This window comes from Equus quagga, chromosome 15 (assembly GCF_021613505.1).
Source record: "Equus quagga isolate Etosha38 chromosome 15, UCLA_HA_Equagga_1.0, whole genome shotgun sequence".
Taxonomy (NCBI): Eukaryota; Metazoa; Chordata; class Mammalia; order Perissodactyla; family Equidae; genus Equus; species Equus quagga.
The window spans coordinates 28354935-28378843 of record NC_060281.1 but is presented as its reverse complement, the minus strand read 5'-3'; the positions used below and the strand labels follow the sequence as shown (position 1 = coordinate 28378843).

Sequence of the window (23909 nt, the reverse complement as noted above, 5' to 3'; positions counted from 1 at the left end):
CCATGCCCATCCTCCTCTACCCTATATGTGGGACACCTGCCACAGCATGGCTTGATAAGCCATGCGTAGGTCTGCATCCGAGATCCGAATCAGTGAACCCCGTGCTGCCGAAGTGGAGCGTGCCAACTTAACCACTGCACTACTGGGCCGGCCCCCAGTGAACTTGTGTTTTTGCTGAAGAAAAATATACAGGCCATATAAATGTATGGTTTTGGTTAGCAAAGGCAAAATCAATGTTTATCCCCAGCAGGAACGATTAATTTGTTGAATCTGCTGGTTAATCCTGTTACTTCACACAGCTTCCATTCTAGTAAATAACGAAATAAACAACTTTCTTATATAGATGCCAAAAAAAAATGAACCAATATCCATATACTATACCTAATTCTAATTGTAAAGAATACATATTTAAAATTATATAAAATAATAAGTAGAGAGAAAAAGTTGAATGTTTTTAATAATTATCATAATTTAAGCTATGATTTAAATAGATTTAATTTAAATCACATCATTCTACTGAGACTATGGCAGCACTAAAACTAATTGAGAGCATCCAATTCACAACTTAGATTTCCCACTTACTGACGGTCCAGAAGAGCTTACACGGTTTACAAGCACCAATCTCGCCTCCCTATGATAAACAGCACCACCCCAAATGACAACAGATGTGTCTGCCTCCTCTTCGTCTGGTAACCTCCACCACAGTGAAGACTGCACATGTCTCTACAAAACCTAGCACACTGTAAGTGTGCAATTCTTTTAACAGGAATAATCACGACCTCCAATTCCCAGAAAGCAGTTGCTAGGTGTCAGTCTCATTCCCTACGTGACGCGCACAGGATAACAAAATAAAGCACAGTCCCCTCGCTGGCAGATTTGCCTTAAGTCATTTTCAGGACCCTGTTTTTTCTAATAGAAATACGTTGTCGTGAAACTTCAGAGAGAAGCAGCATAAGTACATGTATGTAGACACAAAAGACTGTCAGTGACTCTCTTTTTCTACCTCATTATTAAAGCAGTGCTTAATTCCGATGAGGTATTTCACTTTTTGCAGATAGCAAGATCATTCTCCTCATCTTCAACAGATTTTTGTAGCTTTTTTCTTTATTAAGGTAAAATTTACATACCATAAAATGCACAGAACTTAAGTATTCAGCTCAATAAGTTTGAACAAATGTATACACCAACAATTGGTGAATCTGGAAGTTCCTTGCACTAGTTTTGCAACTTTTCTGTAAGTTAAAAATTATATGAAAATAACAAGTTACCAAAAAAAGTGTACACTTGAACTACCATCACCCAAATCAAGCCAAAGAATACTTCCATTACCCTAAAAAGTTCCCTTTTGCCCCTTTCCACTCAACCACAGCCTGTACCCAGAAACTACTGTCCTGATTTCTGTCACCATATCTAAGTTTGACCTGTCCTTGTAATCATTACTATTTTTTTTTTGGTGAGGACGATTGGTCCTGAGCTAACATCTGTTGCCAATCTTCCTCTTTTTGCTTGAGGAAAATTGGTCCTAAGATAACATCTGTGCCAATCTTCCTCTATTTTGTATGTGGGATGCCTCCACAGCATGGCTTGATGAGCAGTGTAGTAGGTCCATGCCCAGGACCCGAACCCTTGAACCCTGGGCCGCTGAAGCAGAGCACGTGCACTTAACCACTACACCACCAGGCTGGCCCCTGTTCTTGTATTTTTGGGGTTTTTTTTTGTTTTTTGGAGGAAGATTAGCCGTGAGCTAACATCTACCACCAATCCTCCTCTTTTTGCTGAGGAAGATTGGCCCTGAGCTAACATCCATACCCATCTTCCTCTACTTTACATGTGGAATGCCTGCTACAGCAGGGCTTAACAAGTGTTACGTAGGTCTGCACCTGGGATCCGAACCAGTGAACTCCAGGCTGCTGAAGCACAATGTGTGCACTTAACTGCTGCACCACCTGACTGGCCCCTCTTCTATTTTTTATAAATGGCATCATATAGTACACACTTGTGTCTGGCTTCTCCTGCTCTGAATTTATTTCTGAGCTTCATCTATGTGTGAATCAGTAGTTCTTTCCTATCATGAAAAAAGCTGCTATGAACATTTTGTATCAATCTTTTTGTGAACATGTACTTTATCTCTCTGGGTGTAGCAAGATTTCATTATTTTAAAAAAAGTGTTTCACATATAAATAAGCCTAGGAAGTCATATACTATAGATAGATGGATTAATTTATATAAACACATATACACATAGCAAGTACATACAGTTATACATATAAAATACAAAAAAATATAATATAGGTATTTTATCTATCTACCTGTGTGGGTATGCATATGTATGTGTGTATATAGATACAGATACAAATAAACAGATTCTGAGTATTCAACCTAGGACCAATAAAGATATTTTAAAAGAACTTACAAAGTTTATAGTGAAAATAAATCTAAGATGGGAAAGACAACCACCTCAACTTTTCTTAGTAAGTATTATGTCTTAAGCTAAGAATAATCCAAAAGAGAAATGAACTTCTCTCCATGTAAACTACTCTGGTCTGCTTCAAGGAAATACCTTCTTCTCATAACAAATCCCCTCCCCAAACTAGAAGTTCAAAGCATTAAATGTTACCATTTACCATGTAATAACTGTTTACCCTAGTGGCAAAACCCAAAATACGTGTTAAGGTTACAAGATTTTATTTTATTGTCTTGCTTTTTTGAAAAGTTAAACATGGAAATAATTCCATTAGTTAAGATGTAACATGGGGAAAGACCATTCCATCTTGATTCAGAATACATTCTGAAAAGGACTTAACCTCTAGGATGTTTTCTCCATTCCAGAACATAACTTAACTGCAGCACTAAGTCTGTGATAGGGACATTCTGACTTTCAAATCCATTGTGTAACTTTCAGCTGACAGTAGAGGAGGTTCCTTAATTTTCAGAGACAGGAACACTAAGAAACATACATACCGATCTGATTTTGAAGAGATCAAACTGAAATTTCCAACCCTGCTGCTGAGAATCAGACGATCACTTTCAGGAGACTAGGAGTGGTTCCCCATTTAATATCATGTACAAATTGCCAAGATTGAGACAGAACACTACAAATCGTTCTAGCACATCACCATTGTCTGCTTTCGGGAAGGGTTTGCGACTACAAAAGGGGAAAAACCACCCTCTTCCAGTCTGTGATGGTTCTTCATCTTTTATTCCTCCTTCCAAAAAATGAGCAATTTCAAAAACATACAATTCAAATGTTCTACATTTTTAATCTTAAAAAACATTCTTAGCATCTGGATGTCCCCTAACGTTCACAGATGTGTAACTGTTTACTTCAAAACCCAGTATTTCACTCTGAAAATACATCATTTTCATTTTTCTAAAAATTGTACCTTTTTCTAAAAGAAAACAGCCTTGATTAACTGTTACAAAAACGACAGCAACTCCAAACAGCTACAACGCCCAACTTTCAATATCTTGTGCCTGTTTTAGAGAACTAAAAGTTCTTTTTAAAATGTTTTTCTTCCAGACGAAGGGCCGAGAACAGGTACATCAATATGTGGACCCCATACTCCCTCTGGTGGTCCCTCACTCTCATTAACCTAATGTCTTCCAAAAGACTAGACGTAAATTCTAAATTAAGCCTAAAATGAACTTGCCCTGTTTAAGGATTATAGTCTTACATGTTTAAGTTTCAATTGAATGCAGGTCAATTCTCATCATAACAAACTATGAGGTACAAATTATTTTGAGTATTTGAATTTTAGTGTTTCAAATATTGCTAAAATACCCTTAGTAACCTGTTAGCTACAAAGATCACAGTTACAAGGGTATATATGATCCTACTATAAATTATTTTAACCTACCTCGTTGGGCAGAATTGTCTTTTATACAAAAAATAAACATCTTATTTGCAAATTAAATCACACTTAAGTGACTATGGTTTTTAAATGAATAGTTATGTGATTTACATACCAACATCCACCCAGTCTCTGATGCACGTAGATTTAATTTTCTTTACGCTTTTGGGGACATATGTCAGAAGTTAAAAATGCACTGAAAAAAATTCAGAAATGTAAAATATGAAAAAACAAAATGTAATAAATCAGCGAGGTTAGAAAGTTCAAATAGTTTCAGAATTATAAAATGTACATATTTAACTGTTCAGCATTAAATAATTACAGAATTTAGTGTGCCAAAATATATACACCGATTCTTCTTCAGGAATTGTGAAAAATTATAGTAAAAGCTTACAGAGGATATTCTTAATGCCAGGTATAACACACATATTACTGTTATAAAGTATTATTAAGGTCTAACAGTGTCATTTGATTCATCTTCTAATCTGGCTGTTTTAATGTACATCCTTGTTTTCTGCAGCTTTATTCCTTCAAAAATATCTGCCCACCCCCAAACTCGAAAGGAGCCACGCCTGAGAGTAAGTGACTTAAAAACACTTCCATTGTGTATTGTGTACATGTAAGAATTCAACTTAGGCTTAATTTTGAAACTGAAATGTGGTTGATAATTTTATGATATGGTCTACCACAAGTTAAAGTGGACAAAAAATCAGTAATTAAAATATCTAAAAACTGAATGTAAAAATGGGCTTTTAATTAAAAGGCACTTTTTTAGTGAAAATTCCTAAAATATGCTTTTGTGTTTAAAAAACTGAAATATTACTTCAATTTGATATGTGGTATACTTAAGTATCATCACAGGATAAAGATTATAAAACTTCTAATTACACATAGTAGCTAATATATTCCTATATACTTTAAAGAGCAATTATATAAATCATCCAAAACATTAAGAGCCCCAGTCTCATAAGATTGCTTACAACTACTTACACGGAATAAAACCAATTCTACATGAGGACGAGTCATTGTAACCAACCTACCTCACTAAGCATCAAAAACCCAGTTTAGCTTTTAATAGCAATAACTTCTTCTACAGCGATACAAAGAGGATGTTCTTTCTTCCCTGGACTAATTCATTCTAAACTAAGAAATCTTTAGGAAACTAGCCCAAAATGCATATTCTTTTCCAATCCAAGAAAAAACAGAAAACTGAAGATTTAATTAGCTGCCTAATGCAATATTTTAAGTTTCTCACGTTGAACTGGTTAAAATTATGTCTTAAAAAAGAAATTCACCCAAAATTCCCATAACTGAAAAAACAAGAGATTCAGAAACATACTTGTTTTGTTAAATGTTGGAAAGACAAAGATCTCATAACATGTAAGCCTGTTGTTTTAGAGAAATACACTTTATAAAGACCACCTTTGGCTACTTTTTTTTTTTTAATCTCAAATAGTCACAACTAGCCCCTCGGTTAAAGAGTTCACCTTTAAATGGTGTTACTCATTAGCTAGGTAAATAAGTAAAATCACCCTTCAATGCAATACTAATAAAGTAGCATTATTAAATCAAAATTACAACTTTGTTCTTGAGTTAAACTTACATCTCTTAAGTATAAGTCATACCCAATACAGATTTCAAACAAGAAACATTAGAAAAAAAATTAACTTAAATCAAGTGTTTCTCGCAAATGATGAGTGTTATTATTAATTCTCATTTAAAAAGTATATTTTAAAAATATATTATTGATAAATTAGTCAGGGCCTAACTGGTCAGGGCCATAATTATAGATTGCTAAGCGGAGGTCAGTTGGGAGACAAACAGAAAATGATAGGTGAAAGCATGACAAATAAAAGTTTCCCACCAGAATAAGAACTTTTTTCACGTCTATCCTTGAATTTTGATTCAAGCACCAAGAGAAAAGGCCATTAGGATTCTCTAAAGTAAAGAGTCTTGGTGGGGGAGTTCGGCAGAACTCCCACAGACTATAAAAATACTTCACCAAAATATGCTTTAACTTTTCCCTTGTCCACAATCTAACAAAATGAGATGACAATGAAAATAAACACTCCTGTCTACCCTCCCAGAGGCAAAGAAAGCTCCCATTCAAAGCTAAGCCTTATTCCACTGGAAAACATACTCCTGAAAAGTAAATCCAAAACCACGAGCTCCAACTGCTTCATGCAGAATTTACTGAATGGCGGCCAAACGCTGTACACTGTGTCCCGGACCACGCTGAAGGCTATCTAGAGTTCTGCATTCTCCATTTACAACTTGTACCTTCCCCTGCTTTCGCCACCACCGCAGGAACCTAGTTTTTAAATGAGACGGAAACATTCCAACCCGGCTGCTCCATCCCAAGAAGGCAATGCCCACGCTGACCCCCCGGACGGGTTTTCATCGATACCGGGTTGGACTCCCAACCGGGCGCCAGATCGCCTTTTTAGACTCAAGGAGGCGCATCCAAGGCGCCCCCGGAGTGAGTGGAACCAAGAGCCCTGACCCAACTTGGCAGCGGCTTTCACCTGGCGCCGGGATGATCACCTGTTGGAACAGCGCTGCACCGGCCCCTGGAAGGGCGGCCGAGAGCGGGGATGCTGTTCCCAGTCCCTCGTCCCAGGGCGGCAGGTGAAGGCGGGCCGCGCGCATCCACCCCGCGCCACCCCGGGAGCGCAAACCGAAAGCCGGGCCGGCGGCGGCGGGACGCTCCGTTATCCTCGCCCCGGCAGGCCCCGCAGGTGAGCGGCAGCCTGCGCGCCCCGGCGCACCCCGCTCCACCGCCCGGGCCCCGGAAGGCGAAGTTCGCCCGCCGCGCGCGCCGCCCGGCTCTCCGCGGGTCCCGCCGCCGCTCCGGGCCTCGGGCGAGCCGGCGCCGGGACCTGTCACCCCGGGCGGGAAACAAAAGCCGGGTGCGGAGGGCGAGCGGGCGGGCGCGGCCTCGCCTCCCCGAGAGGGGTCGCGGCGGGGGCGCCTCCCGGAGGAGCCCCGGCCCCGCGCCCCGGCGGCGCGCACCGGAGCCGCGGTGGGCTGGGCGCCTCAGGGCGCCGGCCTCGAGCCTCCCCGGCGCGCCGCTCCCGGCCGGGGAGCCGCGTGAGGGGGCGGGGAGGCGGCGCGGCGGCGGCCGGAGCGCGGGGGACGGAACTCGGCTCCCGGGGCGCCTCGGCCGCCCGCCCCATCCCCGCGGCCATGGCGCCGGTACCTGTCGCCGCGCTCGCCCGCCGTCTCCGTCTCTCTCCGCCTCACCGGCACGCGGCTCGCCCCTCAGCCCGCCCAGCAGGCCGCCCTCGCGCCGGACGCCGCCGCCCGAGACTGGCAGCGCCCGCGAGCCGGCCCGAATCCCCCGGGCAGCGCCCGGCGCCGGCCCGCCCCCGCCGGCCGCAGGACCCGCCTTCCATAGGGCCCCGGGGCTGTCAGTCCGCCCCCAAAAGGCGCGCGGGCTGCCGCTCTGCCTGTCCGGATTGGTGGCCGCGCGCCGTCCATGCAAATGAGGTCCCGCCCCCGTCCATTTGCACCTCCGCCTTAGTGTAACCTCCGCCTCTCCACACCAGCCCACGTGTCTGGCCCTCGCCCTTTGTGGAGGCCGGAGCGAAGGGATGGAGGAAACCGACCCGCACCCCCTCACGCCGGCCCTTACCTCCAGAGACACGAATACCTAAACAAGCTAGTTGACTTCCTACCCGAATGCTCTCCCTGAGCGCTCTGCCCTCCTATCTGCCCACCCCGCCTGCGGGGAGGATGGAGAGGGGCAGGCCTGGCCGTTTATGTCAGGTAAACAGGCCAGGTTCACCCCAGGAAACAACCCCAGGAAGTCAAAGATGCCTAGTCGTGACGGGGAAATCCCATGTCAGAACCAGTTTGGCACAGAGGACTTCCCGCTGGACACTCGGTGACCGTGAAGAATATGTTTTCCCGTGGCTTTCTGCCTTTCAAACGTGATATCCCAGGCGACTGAGACAGCAGAGGGCCTTAAAAAATGTTTGTGTTCTCTGACCCCCTCCCCAAAAGGTAGGCCCGCTGAGCCAGCGCAGCTTGAGGAGGGGCGCGGGCCTCTGCAACTAGATGGCCCCCTTTGAGTCGCTCCCATAGAGACTCAGAAGGGCACCGAGTGAGCTGCACCTGGGCCTTAGGGAATAGCCAACTCAATCTCCTCATTCTTGAGGAAACAGAAACCTAAAGTCCCATAGCTATAGGACTTCATAGTTGCCCATGGAAAGCTAATGTGTCATAGCCAGATGAGAAGCCACATCTCCTAGCTCCAAATCCACCCTCTGCGCTGTTACCACGGTCATTTCAGTATTTCTGAAGAGTCTTCTACAAATCACCATCCCTGCCTTCCAGCGGTGGGACCTGCAGAAGGGACAACTAGGGCCAACACTGACACCTCCTCAAGGGCAAGAGCGCTGTCGCAGGGCCTGGAAGCTTTCCTTTTCACCAGCTGCTAGGGAGACACTGAACAATTTACCATGCATTAGTTCAGCAAGACAGTGGTGATGAAAACTACTGTGCATACTCCCAATTGATGAAGCATCTACTATGCTCAATAATAGCAAGTATTAAGCACTGTGCTATGTGCAGGGAATACAGAGGTGAAAGACATTATCCCAGCCCTTGAGGGCTTCAGCCTGAGAGACAGTGACATCAGTGCTCCTCATGTTACGGGGACTGTGACAGATGTCTGGAGAGGGCACAGTGGAGGGCTCCAAGGAGGGAGGAATTGGCTCTTCCTGGGAGAGGCAGGGAAAGCTTCATCGAAGGGGTGACACTAGAGCTGAGTCTTAAAAGATGACGTCTGCCCAAAGAGGAAGAAAAGGGACTCCCGGGTGGGGAGGGCTAGCATGAGCAAAAACACACAGACCTGGAAAAGCCTAGTAACTGAGGGAACAGCAAGGAGCAGTGTGGGCAAATCTGCTGGGCTCTGTGGCCGTGTCACGTGTTCTGGGACCAGCCTCTTCCAGGAGGAAGACAGAAAGGCCCGGGAGGCTGCCAGGCTGTGTTGTAACACACCGCAGCAAACAACAGGCCCTGTAGATACAGCTGCAGGCTTTTTTTTCTAGGCCAGAGTCTGTGGGGAACACTCAGTTCCACATTACCAATGGCAGCCCGGCTGGCCCCACCCACTCTCTCAGAAAACCACTCCGGTCACTTCACTTGCCCTCCTTGGCATTTGGAAACACGTGTGCTTGCATTTTCCCTAAACGTTGCTGCCCTTCAGAATTCAAAGATAACGTGGGCTACAGCTGCAGACACCTGGGTGTGGGATGAGCAGCCCTTTCCTAATGCACAGAGCAGTTTCTTCCTAAGGCACAGGGCCTGTCACGAAAGCTGGCTTCCTGGGCGTGTGACCTGTGCTTGGTTTAAGCTCTGCTGTCACCATCTTGAAATTCTTAAAAATTTTTCAACAAGGGGCCCTGAATTTTCGTTTTGTGCTGGGACCTGGAAATTAGGGAGCCAGTCCTCCCTGTCGCTGTTCGTTGCCCCTGGGAATGCTTGCAATCCTGCTCAAACCATACCTCATTTTAAAGCACTTGGCACTCACCAGGTTTGTTCACATGCATCATATCCCTTGATTCTCACAACAGCAACGTCAGGTAGGCCAGTATTACTAGTCCTATCTATTAGTGGAGAAAACTGAAGTTTTCTAGCAACCTTCTCCAGGCGGCAGAGCTAGGAAGTGGCAGAGCTTGTACTTGAACTCAGCCCACCCGAGCCCTGTTCCATCCACTAGGGAGCTACCTCCATGCTGGATTCAGAATCCTTTCCAAGGTGGATTTGTGCATGAAGGATGTACAGTTTTAAGAGAACACACGGTGGAGTGAACATATGTCAGTTCATGGCTGCCTATCACCTTTTGAATAGTTTTTCATCAATTTTAAAAAATTCTCAGCCATTGTATGTTCAAATACTGTTTTTGTACCTTTTCCTCTTTCTGTCTGGACCATCACCTGAAACACATATTAGACCTCATTACATCCCTTTCTTCTTTCTTTTTTTTTTTAATGATTTTATTTTTCCTTTTTCTCCCCAAAGCCCCCTGGTACATAGTTGTATATTTTTAGTTGTGGGTCCTTCTAGTTGTGGCACATGGGATGCCACTTCAGCATGGCTTGATGAGCGGTACCACTGAAGTGGAGCATGCGAACTTAACCACTTGGCCACAGGGCTGGCCCCACCACTTTCTTGTTTATTTTCTATCTTTTGTCCTCTCGTGCTTTGTTCTAAAATTTTCTTCCAACTATTTTTCAGTTTGCTAATTCTCTCTTCAACTTTTTAAAAAATCCTCCTCGGGGGGGCTGGCCCAGTGGCACAGCTGTTAAGTTTGCACATTCCACTTCAGCAGCCCAGGGTTCGCTGGTTCAGATCCCTGGTATGGACCTACACACTGCTTGGCAAGCCACGCTGTGGTAGGGCTCCCAAATATAAAGTAGAGGAAGATGAGCACGGATGTGTGCTCAGGACCAGTCTTCCTTAGCAAAAAAGAGGAGGATTGGCAGCAGATGTTAGCTCAGGGCTAATCTTCCTCAAAAAACAAAAAATATCTCCTGGGGCCGGCCCTGTGGTTGAGTAGTTAAGTTCACGCACTCCACTTCGGCAGCACAGGGTTTTGCAGGTTGGATCCTGGACACAGATGTGGCACACTCATCAGGCTATGCTGAGATAGCATCCCACGTAGCACAACCAGAAGGACCTACAACTAGAATCTACAACTATGTACTGGGGGGCTTTGGGGAGAAGAAGAAGAAGAAGAAGAAAAGATTGGCAACAGATGTTAGCTCAGGTGCCAATCTTTAAAAAAAAATGCTCTTAAAAAAATTCTCCTCTTAAACTCATCCATTGAGCTCTTAAATTTGGTTATTCTTTTTTTTTTAGTTCTAGAATTTCTGTTTGGTTCTTTTTCAGATCTGCCATGTCACTTCTTATATCTCTTAGTGCGTTGCTATAATTGTCAAGCTTGGCTTTTCTCTCCTTAAACACAGGAAGTAGAGTTGTTTTATGGTCTGTGTCTGTTAACTCCAATCTGGAGTCCCTATGGGTCCACTTCCCCTGTCACTTTTTACTACTGGTTCTTCCTCGTGTTCTTTTCTCTCCTCAAGTACCTGGTTGTATTTTGGACACGGTATTTGAAAAATCATTTGCGGCAACGATGTTAAAATCTTCCTCTGGAAAGGACTTCCATTTGTTTCTGCAGGTTTCTGGGGACACGAGCCAGCCAGGACACCTTAACCCAATTTCAGGGCTTCTGGTTTTCCGAGCCTCCCAGATGGCTTGAAGCTGGACTACCGTCTGTGGGAGGGTTTGTTTACTTATGGTTCCTCCTTACTCAACGCTGTACTTCTTTGAGGCCCCACTGGAAGATGGGGAGTTGTTTTAGTTATATCTTGTTCCATAGCAAACTACCCCCAAATTCAGCAGTTTAAAACAGATGTTGGCGGAATTTTTCTTAAAGGGCCAGATGGTAAATATTTTAGGCTTGCAGGCCATATGGTCTCTGTCAAAACTACTCAACTCTGTCATTATAGCACGAAACAGCCATAGACAATACGTAAATGAATGGCATAGCTGCGTTCCAATAAAACTTTATTTACTAAGACAGGCAGCCATCCTCAACCTGATGAAGAGCATCTGTGAAAAACCCGCAACTAGTATCGTACTTAATGGTAAAAGACTGGATACTTTCCCCAGGAAACAAGACAAGGATGTCCATTCTTGCCACTTCTATTTAATAAAGTACTGGAGGTTCTAGCCCAGGCAATTAGGCAAGAAATAGAAATTAAAAGGCATCCAGATTGGAAAGGAAGAAGTAAAACTGTCTCTACACAGATGACATGATCTTGTATATAGAAAATCCTGAGGAATCCACTAAAAAAACCCATTGGAACTAATAAATAAATTCAGCAAGGTTGCAGGATACGAGATCAATAACAAAAATCAGTTGTACTTCTATACACTTTCAATGAATAATCAAAAAATGAAATTAAGAGAAAATTCCATTTATAATAGCATCAAAAAGAATAAAATACTTAGGAATAAATTTCACAAAAAAGTGCCAAACTTATACTCTAAAAACTACAAAACATTGTTGAAAGAAATTAAAGAAAACCTAAACAAAAGGAAAAACATCGTATGTTCATGCATTAAAGACTTATTGTGAATATGGCAATGCACCCCAAATTGATCTGCAAATTCAATGCAATCCTGTCAGAGTCCCAGCTGACTTCTTTACAGACATCAACAAGCTGATTGTAAAATTCATATGGAATTGCCAGGGACCCAGAATAGCCAAAACAATATTTAAAAAGAAAAACAAAGCAGGAGGACTCACATTTCCTGATTTCAAAACTTACTACAAAGCAACATTAATTGACACCTGGTACTGGCACAAGGATAGACATAGAGATCAATGAAACAGAATTGAGAGTCCAGAGATAAACCCACACACCTGTGGTCAACTGATTTTCGACAAGGGGACTAAGTGTTGGTGAGTATGTGGAGAAATTGGAGCCCCTGTGCCTTGCTGGTGGGAATGTAAAATAGTACAACTCCTTGGAAAACAGTTTGGCACTTCCTAAAATGTTAAACATAGAATTACCATATGACCCAGCAATTCTATTCCTAGGTATATACCCCAAAGAATTGAAAACAGAGACTCAAACAGATACGTGTATACCAATATATATATCAGCATTATGCATAATAGCCAAAAGGTGAAAACAACCCAAATGTCTATTAACTAATGAATGGAGAAAGAAAATATGGTATATCCATACAACGGAGCATTATATGGCCATAAAAAAGAATGAAGTACTGATAGACGCACAATGTGGATGAACCTTGAAAACATTACACCAAGTAAAAGAAGCCAGTCACAAAAGACTTCATTTTATGTGCTTCCATTCATAAGAAATGTCCTGAACAGGGAAGACAGAAGACAGGAATTAGATTAGTGATTGCTTAGGACTGGGAATGTAAGGGAAGGAAGGATAGGAAGACAACAGGCAAAGGGTACAGGGTTTCTTTTTGAGGTGAAGAAAATGTTCTAAAATTGACTGTGGTAATGGTTGCACGTATCTGTGAATATACCAAAAACCACTGAGTTGCATACTTTAAATGGGTGAATTGTAAGGTATGTGAATGAATAATATTTTGATAAAGCTGTTAAAAAACAAAAAAAGAATAGAGAGCCATCCCTGGGGAGTAGTTTGCTTACTCCTCGCTGAATACCATAACTATTGTATTCCTTTGCTCACAATTCTGCAATTTGGACGGATTTGGCAGGAACAACTGGCCTCTACTCTACGTGGCATCAGTTGGGGAAGCTTGACCAGGCCCGAATGGTCTGCTTCCAAGATGGCCTTACTTCCATGGAAGGCAAGTGGGACCTCAGCTGATCTGTTGGCCAGAGTTCTCAGTTCTTCTCCACACGGTCTCTCCATGAGGCTAGGTTGGGTTTCTCACAATGTGGCGGTCTCAAGGTAATTGGACTTCTCAACATGGTGGCTGGCTTCCCCCAAAGGGCCAATGTGGGAACTGCCAGGAGCTTCTTAAAGTTTAGGCCTGGAACTGACAGCATCATTTCCACCATGTTCTGTTGGTTAAAGCTGCTCACAGGCCAGTCCAGATTCAAGGGGAGGGAACTAATAATGGCGGGAATACTCAGACCATAGTTCACGGGGGGCCAGCAAAGTAACAATCTATCACAGTCTGCCCTCTTTCCCCTAATGATGCACTTCCTCCCACGTGCAAAATACACTCACCACCCCTTAGGACTCCCCAAATCTCACCCCATTGCTATACCAGGATTGAGCCTGAAGTCGGTAATTTCATCATCTAAATCAGGTCCAGGTATGAAGGAGGTTTCTCAAGCGATACTCCTCTGAACCTGACGAACTTTGAACTAAAGAGACAAGTTATCTGTTCCCCACAAGAAATGGTGAAGCAGAGAAAGGAAAATCTCAATCGATATTCCTATTCAAAAAGGAGGAAAGGACAGGCTCACACCAGCCACAGGTCCATAGCAATTCGGAGATCCAGCTGGGTACACGTCACCAATTCCGTGGTTAGGTCCCAGTTCTTAGGGTAGTGGGACTTCTTACAGGGCAACTGGCTTCCCCCAGAGCCACAATATGGACGCTGCCTTCTTAAAGGCACAACATCACCTCCTCCACATTCTGTTGGGTAAGGTGGATCACAGGGCCAACCCACAGTCAAGAGGATAGGACATGGTTTATAGGCGGTCATCAAAGCAATAGTCTACCACAGGGGTGGTTTGTCAGAACCTCCAAGCTTGGTTAGCCTTGAACTCCAGTTTTGTACCCCAAAGTCTAAGAAGCTTTCAAAAGCACAGCTCAGCCTCTCTGATGACTCAGATTAGCAAATGCTCTTAGGCAAAAGCAGCCCCAAGTCCTGCGCTCACTGCTCAGTTAGGGTTGCCAGATGTAACAAATAAAAATACAGGACATCCAGTTAAACTTGAATTTCAAATAAAAAACAAATTACTTTTTAGTATCAGTATCTCCCAAGCATTGCAAGTATTGCATGGGCACACTGATGCTAAAAAATAATTTGTTGTCTATCTGAAATTCAAATTTAACTGGGACGTACAGTAAAAAATTATTTGTTGCTTATCTGAAATTCAGATTTAACTGGGAGTCCAATATTTTAACTGGCAACTCTAATCTCTCTGGACTCCTATCTTTGCATGTATCTTGGTCCAGTAATTCTTCACTATCTTGTTAGATTTTTGATGCTTTTAAGATTTAGAAATATTTGTCTGACATATATAATTGTCTTTGACAAGAGGATTGGTCCAAATTCTAAATGGTCTTTCTATATTTGGGGAAATTCCCCTATTGGGAGTTTTGCCCCTCAATCTGGAAGTCAGAACTTCCCAGCCTCCCTTGCAGCTAGCACACAGACACATGGCCTAGCTCTACCAGTTGCACACCTAAGGGAGACTTCAATTTGGAAATGCAGGACCTGAAGCTTGGTGAGGGGCTCCCACTTTTTGTTGAACAGGTAACTATACAAATTTCCACTTTTTTGAATGAGGCAAATCTATGTATACTGTAGCAGAGATTTTTAGTTACCCCCTAATATCCATTCTCCTCTGATTTTTGAGCTGGGTACATGGCTACCTAGAATAAAAAATATGTTTCCCACCTCCCTTGCAGCTACGTGTGTCCCTAAGTTCTGGACAATGGGAACTGAACATTAGGAAGTATCCTTCTCTTAATGGGAGGAAAGCTGTGCCTCTCTTTCCTTTTCTTTTTCTACAGCTAGATGCAGATATAATGGCTGGAGCTCAGGTAGCCATATGGAACCATGAGGTAGAAACCCCATATTGAGGATGGCATAGCAAAAGACAGAAGAAATCTGGGTCCCTGATAATTGTGGAGTCCTGGCAGTGCCTGGCTACTTACCTCTGGACTTCATTAATGAGAGAGAAATCAGTGTCTAATTTTGCAAGGCACTGATATTTTGAATTTTCCATCACTCAAAGCTGAACCTAATCTTAACTGATACACATAATAATGTAGAATGATTTCTAAGATAAATTGTTAAATGAAAAAGCAAGGTATGGAGCAATGTATACAGTATGGTACTATTTTTGGAAAAAAATGCAGATATATCTATGTTTGTATGTAAGCAGCCTTTTCCAGAAGGATATGCTATTTAAATTTTTACCCATATGCAAATATTACTTATTCAAAAGCTAACTTAAAAAATATCAAAAATTTAAAACTAGTTAGTAGTTAAAAACGATTTACACTTTTAAACCACAACAATTTGGCGGAACTATGGTTGATTTTCCTCCTCTTTCTACTTTGCTACATTTTTAGGTTTCCAAGCATATTTACATGCAAAATCAAACCGCCCCAGACAATAAAAATAATTTATGCTTTAAACATTTCTGCTTTGCTGATATGCATGCCCTTTAATTCCCAGGACCACAAAGACCAATATATTGAACATACCCTTTGTATTGCAAATCCATCTAACAATATATATTGAACACCCACTATCTATCAGGCACTGTTCTAGATAAACAAAACAGACGAGATGCCTTTGTTCATGGAACCGATGTTGTCATGGGGCAGACAGTCAACTGGTAGACAAACAAATAAGATTCTTTCCGATAGGGCTCACTGCTACAAAGGAAAAAACAAGGTAAGGTGATAAGTGTTGAGGACACAAAGAGAGAGGGAGGGGACGAAAAACCTCCTGAGGAGGTGACACGTGCTGAGAACTGAATGATGAGAAGGAGCCAGTTATGGAAATTTCGAGAGGTTGAGAATTCCAGGAAAGGATCCCAGAGCATGGGAGAAACAGAGATGGTCAGAACAGCTGGGGAGCAGGGAGGGGGCAGGGCCGAGTGGTTCCAGAAGCGGTTGGAGGAGTGGGCATATGTGTGCTTCAGTGAGAGGCCACTCTATCCCTAACCAGAACTGCTACAATTAAAAAGACCAACAATACCAAGAGCTGGCAAAGCTGTGGAACAACTGGAACTCTAATGCTTTGCTGGGGGGAACCTACAGCCACTTTGGAATACAGTCTGGCAGTTTCTTTTGAAGTTAAACATACGCTTGCCATATAACTCAGCAAATCTGCTCCCAGGAGAAATTAAAACATGTGTTCACAAAAAGAGTTGTACAAGAATGTTCACAGCAACTTTTTCATAATAGCCTCAAACTATAAACAACCATAACCTCCAACAGCAGGAGGCTGAATAAATTGTGGTATAGCCATGCAATGGAATACAATACAGCAATAAAAAGGAGCCAATGGCGAGTACATGCAAAAACATGGACAAACCTCAAAAGCAGGTTGAGCAAAAGAAGCCAGATACGAAAGAGAACATACTGTGTGATTCCATGTTTTTGAAATTCTAGGAATTACCAGTCTAACCCAAAGTGACAGAAAGCGGATTAGGAGCTGCTCAGGTCAGGTGGGGATTGACTGCAAAAAGGAACCAGGAAACTTTTAGAGTGAAGGAAATGATCTCTGTTGTGATAGAGGTTACACAGGCAAACACATTTGTCAGAACTCATCAAACTGCACACGTAAACGGGTGCATTGTGCTGTACCTAAATCATGCCTCCGTAATGTTGATCTAAAACAACCTGTGTGCTTATTTACTAGTCTGGCACATTATCCATCTGCTTCTCTCGGCATTTTCTAGGAATTAGCTTGCAAATAATTGTTTCTTACCTGCTCACTTGTTTTTTCCCCTCTACTCCTAACCCCAAAGTGAACGAAGCCTGTCATCCAGAATTTCTAATGTTTGAGGCTGACTCCACCACCGCAACCCTCACCACAGAAATGTTTATCTCCATTTGACAGAGAACAGAGGTCCAACGTGGTTAGGTCAGTGGGAGTGCTCCCCTGGAGGCCTCCTTCACGGATTTGGGGGAGCCTCTCAAAGTCCCCAGAGGGTTTCTTTCCTCTGCTGGCTGATGCCTGAAATTCATGAATCCAAGTGTCATACTTTTTTGGGAGGGTGTTGAGGAAGATTGGCCCTGAGCTAACATCGATTGCCAATCTTCCTCTTTTTGCTTAAGGAAGATCGTTGCTGAGCTAACATCTGTGCCAATCTTCCTCTGTTTGGTACGTGAGACCCCACATGATGAGCAGGGTGTAGGTCCATGCCCGGGATCCTAACCCACAAACCCCAGGCCACCGAAGTGGAGCGCGAAAACATAACCATGATGCCACCAGCTGGCCCCAAGTGTCATCCTTTTAGTACGGGGCTTCAGTTGCTTGGGAAGGGAGATGGCACCAATCTTGCTGACTCAATGAATGAAGAGTAACCCTTGCAGCTGAGGGTTCCATTTAACAAGCAGGCCCTGCCAGGACTGGGGACACAGAGACGAGTGACACCCAGGCCCAGCCGTTGAAGTACTCACGGTCCCCGCTGAGTAGTCTCGGTTCAGGGGCCCTAAGACAGCCTGGAGCTTGTTCAGAACACAGGCTCCCAGGCTCCGAGGAGGTTCTTACTTGGGTGGGGTGTTGTTAACAAGCTCCCAGGTAGTCCTTGCAGACCATCTTTGGAAATTAGTGGTTGGAATAGAAGGAATACTGAAATCATTTAGAATAAGTAATGGCTGAAATTGTTCCCAATTTGATGAATGAACCCCAAGCAGGATAAACACAAGGAAAATCTCACCTGGCACATGATAATCCAGTTGTCAAAAAACGAGCGATAAAGAGAAACTCTGCTTTAGGGGATTTAAGAGAAAGCTTTTGCAGGATGGGAGGGTGTGAGGAGAAAGCCCCAGAAGTGGGTAAGAAGGGGAGGATGGGGGAGAAGGGGAACCTGGTAGTTCTGAGAATCGTCAAGGCCCTCAGGCTTGGCTAAGGAGCAGCCACTGGGCTGGCGCTGGGCAAGGGCCCAGGCTCTGTTTTGTAAGCTAATCCCCTCTCCACCTACCCCTTCGCTGTGAGGAGCCAGGTTTGTACCCCATCCCAGCCTAGTTCTCAGAGATCTCTGGGCTGTCACTGCATAGCTGGATGCTGTTCTCACCCCATTGTGCAAACGACCAACAGGTATTTCCCAAGCCTGGCTACACACAGGGCTATGAGCCGGCCACCCCCAGGGAGACGCTGAGGCACCAGTGTCTACTCTCTGGGGATTTAGCTCTGCTGTCTGGAACCGGGCTGACCCTTGAACTGAAATTGGCCATGTCCCCTGTGCAATTTCAGAAAGTATTTACTGTATTCAGCTTTCTTTGCAGTTTTGCTTTGCTGTCCTAGCCCTGTAGGCACAAAGCAAAATTAATCTTATCCCAAGAAGCCAGTGCATCCGCAGAGTGGGGATTAGTGGGCAGGGGCAAAAAGTGGGAGTGACTGATGCTGGGCATTTGGTGGGTGGGGAGGATACTGCTCAGGTCAACAGGAACCACACCTGTGGGGAGAACCCTGCGACTAGAGAGAGGCAGCAGCAAAGGGCAAATCCTGTGGTCTAGAAGAGGGATAACCCAATGGGAGTCTGCGTCATTATGACAAACCCTGGCTACAGTGACGATATTAGCTCATGTCTACCAGGCACATATAGGAAGCCGGACACTTCCAGTGTTCTAGATGCTTTAAGTGTCTTAACTAACTTAATCTTCAACAACAACCTAAGGAAATAAGGAGAGGTTAAATGATCTGCCAAGGCAGCAAGTGGCAAAGTTGTAGCTTATCCTCTAAGCCACACCACCCTCAGAAGTGAGCATAAGGAGACTGAAGCTGTTGGCTTGTTGGGTGGAGAGCCAAGCATTTTAGATTGGAGGATCAGCAAACTCTCCTGCCCTGGGGAGTCTCATCTGAGCTTTTCCAGGCTTAAATGCTCAGTTTGCATACAGGATATCAGAAAATGAAAAAAGCAGCCACTTGTCCAAAAATTGTACAGCCGCCAGGGTGGAGGTGAAGGTGATTTCAGCCTCTGCCACTCCACCATGCAGCTGTTACCTGCCTGGTCTCACCTCCCATCACATCCTCTCTCTCTCCTGCCTTCCTGCTCTGCCCTTCCTGCCACCAAACCCGGGGGTCCAAACATTTTCTGGACTTCCCTGTCCTTCTCCCTTCTCTCCAAAAGTTATCCAAATCTTTCAAGACTCAGCCCAAATCTCACCTCTTCCAGAAAGCCCTCACAGCCATCCCTGGTTGGAATAACTCTGTCCTTGGCCTGTGTGCTGAGACGGAATGTTCTTTCAACATCAGCCACAACTCACCATGCATGAGGTCCCTTCTCAGTGCGTCTGTCTCCCTGGGGGCATAACCACAGGGATTGCTCGGTATGTAACTGACACCTGCCCATGTCACAGGCAGCAGGTGACGGTAAGCAGGCCATTAGAGAGTCCTGAGGACATCTCTCTTCATTGACATGAAAAAACTTAGGCTTAGAATCCATACAAATTCCATGTAAAAAGCAAGAAGGTAAGATGAAAACATGGTGGATGGGATTTTACTCTCAAAATCTATTTTCTTTAAAATTTTCTATGTTCTGTAAAAATAAAATAGTTTTAGCACAGCCGGCATCTTACATAAATGAAGATGAGCCCTACTTCTTCATTCCATTAAATTTTAATGAGTTCATTCACTCATTCACCAGACATTAATTGACTGATCGCTCAAGAGCTATACAAGCTGGCAAATATTCATAACAGGGAGTGAGAGAGGATAGTGCAGGGTTAACTGCACAGACTCTTCAGCTGAACTGGCTGTGTGTAAATGCCACTCTGCCACTTACTAGGCATGTCACCTTAGGTAAATAAGTCACAAACTCTCAGCATATCAATTTTATCATCTATAAAATAGAGACAATAATGGTGGCACCCATCAATGTTGTTATGAGGATTAAACAAACTAATATATATATAATATATAAAGCAGTCAGAATAGAGCCCTGAAAGGATAGAGGGAATGGGGAGGGACAGGACAAGAATAACCCATGGGATGGCGGGCCAATTGGATGGAGTAAGAGAGGGCAGATCTGGGGTGGCCCCAAGTTTTTGATTTAGGCCACCATGGGGCGTTAGTACCCAAAACAGGAAATACAGCAGGAGGATCTGGCAGGTGGCCGTGTCTGTGAAGCTGTGGGGAGGGGCGGGCAGAGGTGATGGCTTCAGTGTGGAGCATGCTGTGTTTGAGTGCCACTCCTAGGTGTTGTTCTGCTGCGTGGTGTTTTCCTGGGCCCCCACCCGACACACACACTTTTAGAACACAGTTACTGTGTCTTACTCATTTCTGTATCCACCCCCTCAACCTCCCCGCCCACCCCAGTACCCCGCCAGGCCTATGCTCTGTGCTCAGGGGCTGCAGCTGAACTGGGTTTAACGGGATCCAAGCTTGCTCCCTGCCCAACCCTCTAGATCAGATAACTGTATCACAAACAGCACCACTCCACCTCGCCAGCCTCTGAATTAGTGCTGTGCTGCCCTGGGGGAGTCCAAGAGAAGCCCCCCTTCCACCTGAGGGGGCCAGCCTGCCGGGGACCCTGCTGTCAACCCCAGAGCTGCCACATCAACCTTGGGACTGGGCTCTCTTCAAAGCTTTCCCATCTCCCCACAGGAAGAGGACATGGGCCAGAGGCCCCTGCAGCAATGGGAGGAATGGATGGAATGAAGAGAGTGACAGTGAAAGCATTGAGAAGGTCAGTCCCACATTTACTGGTCCCATAGAACGATGGCTCCTTGGAGACATTTGTTCACAGGAGGATGGAAGCCTTACTCGCCGCCCCCCCTCCCCAACTCCCATCCCTGCTGGCCACGCAAGCAAGGTGCTGCCTGGAGTGAACCCATAGCTCTTGGGCTTTCTCTGCTTCCCACAGGGCCATCAGTAAGGAAAATTAAGACAAAAGACCCCAGTTTGATGTAAATCCAGAGGCAGCCAGACCCCAACAATGGAGCGCTTTCCTCATCCCACGTTCCCCTGGAGCATCCTTGGCTCAGCAAGCATGAGCTGGGCTCCCCTGAGAGCTGAGCGTGGAAAGGAGCCCCACATCATGATGGGGGAGTGAGTGTGCCTATATGTGCACCCATGCGTGCATACATGCGAGCCTGTGTACCCATGTGTGCACATGTGTGAGAGTGTGTGCACCCACGGGGCATGTGGGCATGGCTGCATGCTCACACATGCACTCATGGTGCTCATGTATACATCTATGTGTCTGCATGTATGTCCATGTATATGTTGCCGATGTGCATGTCTGTGTGTGCCCATGTGCGTATGTACGATGAGCGTGCATGTGTGTATTTCCAGAGTAGAGAGAGCAGCGGGGTTCATTTTTGCAAAGTTGCTAATCTGTTTGTGGGCAAGTAGGTAGGAGTGGGCCTGGGTGTCATTGTGGGAACAGCAGCCATGTGTTCACTGTGAGGGAGGATTTCTGCCCAGGCGTTTGGGACTGAGGACAGGTCAGGTGAGATGGAGCAGCCATCCTTCTGGCTGAGGCCCTGCCTGTCCTTCTCAATCTTCTTGGGGTCACCTCCCAGGGCCTTTGCCAAAAGTGCCCCAGTTTGATGCCCTGGGTTGGGCTGGCCTGCCCAGCAGGAAGGCACAATCTCTTGGAGGCCCTGAGGAGGGGTGAGCTCAGTCTCTGAAAGCTGAAAGAGGCACGTGGAAGTGTGGGGCGTGAGCAAGAATTCACTTCAACTCCTCCAGCAGTTGCTGGTAAAGAAGATGCCTTCTCAGTGGGAGGCCCTGCTCTGGGATGGGAGGGTCCCAAGGTGAGGGGGGGGGCTCTGTCTGCTCTAGCAGTGGAGACGTAGGTGACACCACTCAACAGATCCCCAAATACCGTGGGGGCCTCAAGGGGCAGCATTTGAATTAGGTCATAAACGACTGGAAGAATGTCAGAGGAAGGAAGTGGGAGGGAAAGGGGGCATTCTAGGTGGCAGACACAACTGGAGCAGAGGCACCGAGGTGAGAAAATGCAGGGTCTGCTTGAGAAAGTTAGGGCTGAAAGAACCTCAACGCTCCTCTGGAGGCTGCCTTCTTCAGGCACGTGGGAGAAAACCAGGGGTCAGAAAGAAAGTGCTTCTAAGAGCTAGAAGCAGAAACGAGGTGCCCCGACTTCCAGGTCAGTGCTCTTTCTGCTGCTCCAGAAAGCCCGCGAGGAAGAGCGCCAGGGACTCAGACGGTTGATTTTGCTTCCTTTGCTTTCTCATCCCCAGCTGATGAAGGGCTGAGTCAAGGCTCCCTGTTCTTGGCCTCCCTCTGCCAGCAGCTAGCTGTGTGACACTGAATAAGTCACTTTACCTCTCTGAGCCCCTCATTTCTGATTGGAAGGGGCTATAAGGCCTTGCCTCACTGGGCAATGCTCCCCTTGACTCCTTAGTGAGTGAAAATTTGTCTTAGTCATCCTCCTACCCCTAGCACCCAGCAGAAGCTACAGCACAAGGTTGGGGCTCAAATATGTGTTCTCAAATGAAGGAAAGAGAAATGTGGAGCTCCATGACTCTCCTTCTACCACCCTCCTTTGAGAGCCCCAGCCTCTCCCCTCCCCAAGCAGGCCAAAGGGTGAAGGAGGCCCAGAATCATACAGACTTTGAAAGGGAAGGCAGAAAAGATAAATAACCTAATTGTGCAGAGGCCCTAGTTCTCCCCGTCTCTGGGTAGATGCCCTTGAGAGTGCCCCTCCTTGCAGCCTTGGCTTTGCTGAAATCTGCCGTGGTGAGGGGGCTAAGAGGGGGCACGGACCCAGAGCAGAACACAGGGGTGGCTGGACCCAGGAGGAGCCCTGGCAGGCCTCTCTCTCACTCCTGCTCTTCCCCCTCTCTGCCTCTCTGCTCCCAGAAGTGTCCCAAGCCCTCTGTCCCAATCGTGAGGGGTTGGGTTGGCTCTGAACCTCCTGTTTCCTGTGCCAATGATTCCTTAATTTTTTCAAAGTCCCATAACTCTCCTTTTTTGAGGCCCCCCTTTCATGCTAAAATTTGTATTGCTCACTTCCCTCTTCTGTGATGGCAGCTGTATTTCTTTTAACTTTGTAAAATACACACACACACGAAACTGATCCATGGTGATAGAAATCACACCGTAGTCATCTCTGGGGTGAGGACTGACTGGGAAGAGGCACAAGGGAACTTAGGGGTGCCAAAAAAAGTTCAAAATCTTAATCTAGGTGATGGTTACACGGAAATATGCATTTGTCAAAATTCATCGAGTGGTACGCTTAAGATTTGTGCATTTTACCGTATGTAGATTATACCTCAATAAAGTACTGCTAGCATCTAAAAGACACACAAACAGAGAAATACCAAGAACAGCCATGCTTAGCCTGTGTAAATACCACCCAGAATGCTGGTGCCCTGTCTAGTCCACAATGCCCGGCGGTGACCAAGTGGCTCCCCTGGGACGCCAACACCCCCCAACTGGGCATCTCCACTCCAGACACCATGCTCCCCTTGCTCCCAGTTTCATAGGGATGGCATGGAGCCCATGGGCTTTGGAGCCTAGAATTTCCCATCAGTGCAACCCCAAGCTTGACCGTAACTCCTGTTCTGGTGAGTTGAAGGAACAGAAAACACACCCGTTTCCCCTTTCTGGGAGGGGGGTTTCCGTCCTGGCCTCCCCAGGCTGAGT

At 45.4% G+C, this 23909-nt stretch overlaps 1 protein-coding gene across 5 annotated transcripts in view; it reads right to left on the bottom strand.

Annotated features, from left to right (window-relative positions):
• Positions 1-7201, bottom strand: part of FKBP5 (FKBP prolyl isomerase 5) — a 98408-nt gene extending 91207 nt beyond the window's left edge. For 2 of the 5 annotated variants that reach the window (XM_046640041.1, XM_046640040.1), the window contains exons 1-2: positions 7051-7200; positions 3967-4047 (exon numbers count right to left, since the gene is read on the bottom strand). The gene's annotated coding sequence lies outside the window, so the exon portion shown is untranslated. Of the gene's footprint in view, positions 1-3966; positions 4048-7050 lie in introns of all 5 variants that reach the window. The other 3 variants (XM_046640037.1, XM_046640039.1, XM_046640044.1) reach the window with 3 other exon arrangements.
• Between the last annotated feature and the right edge of the window lie 16708 nt (positions 7202-23909).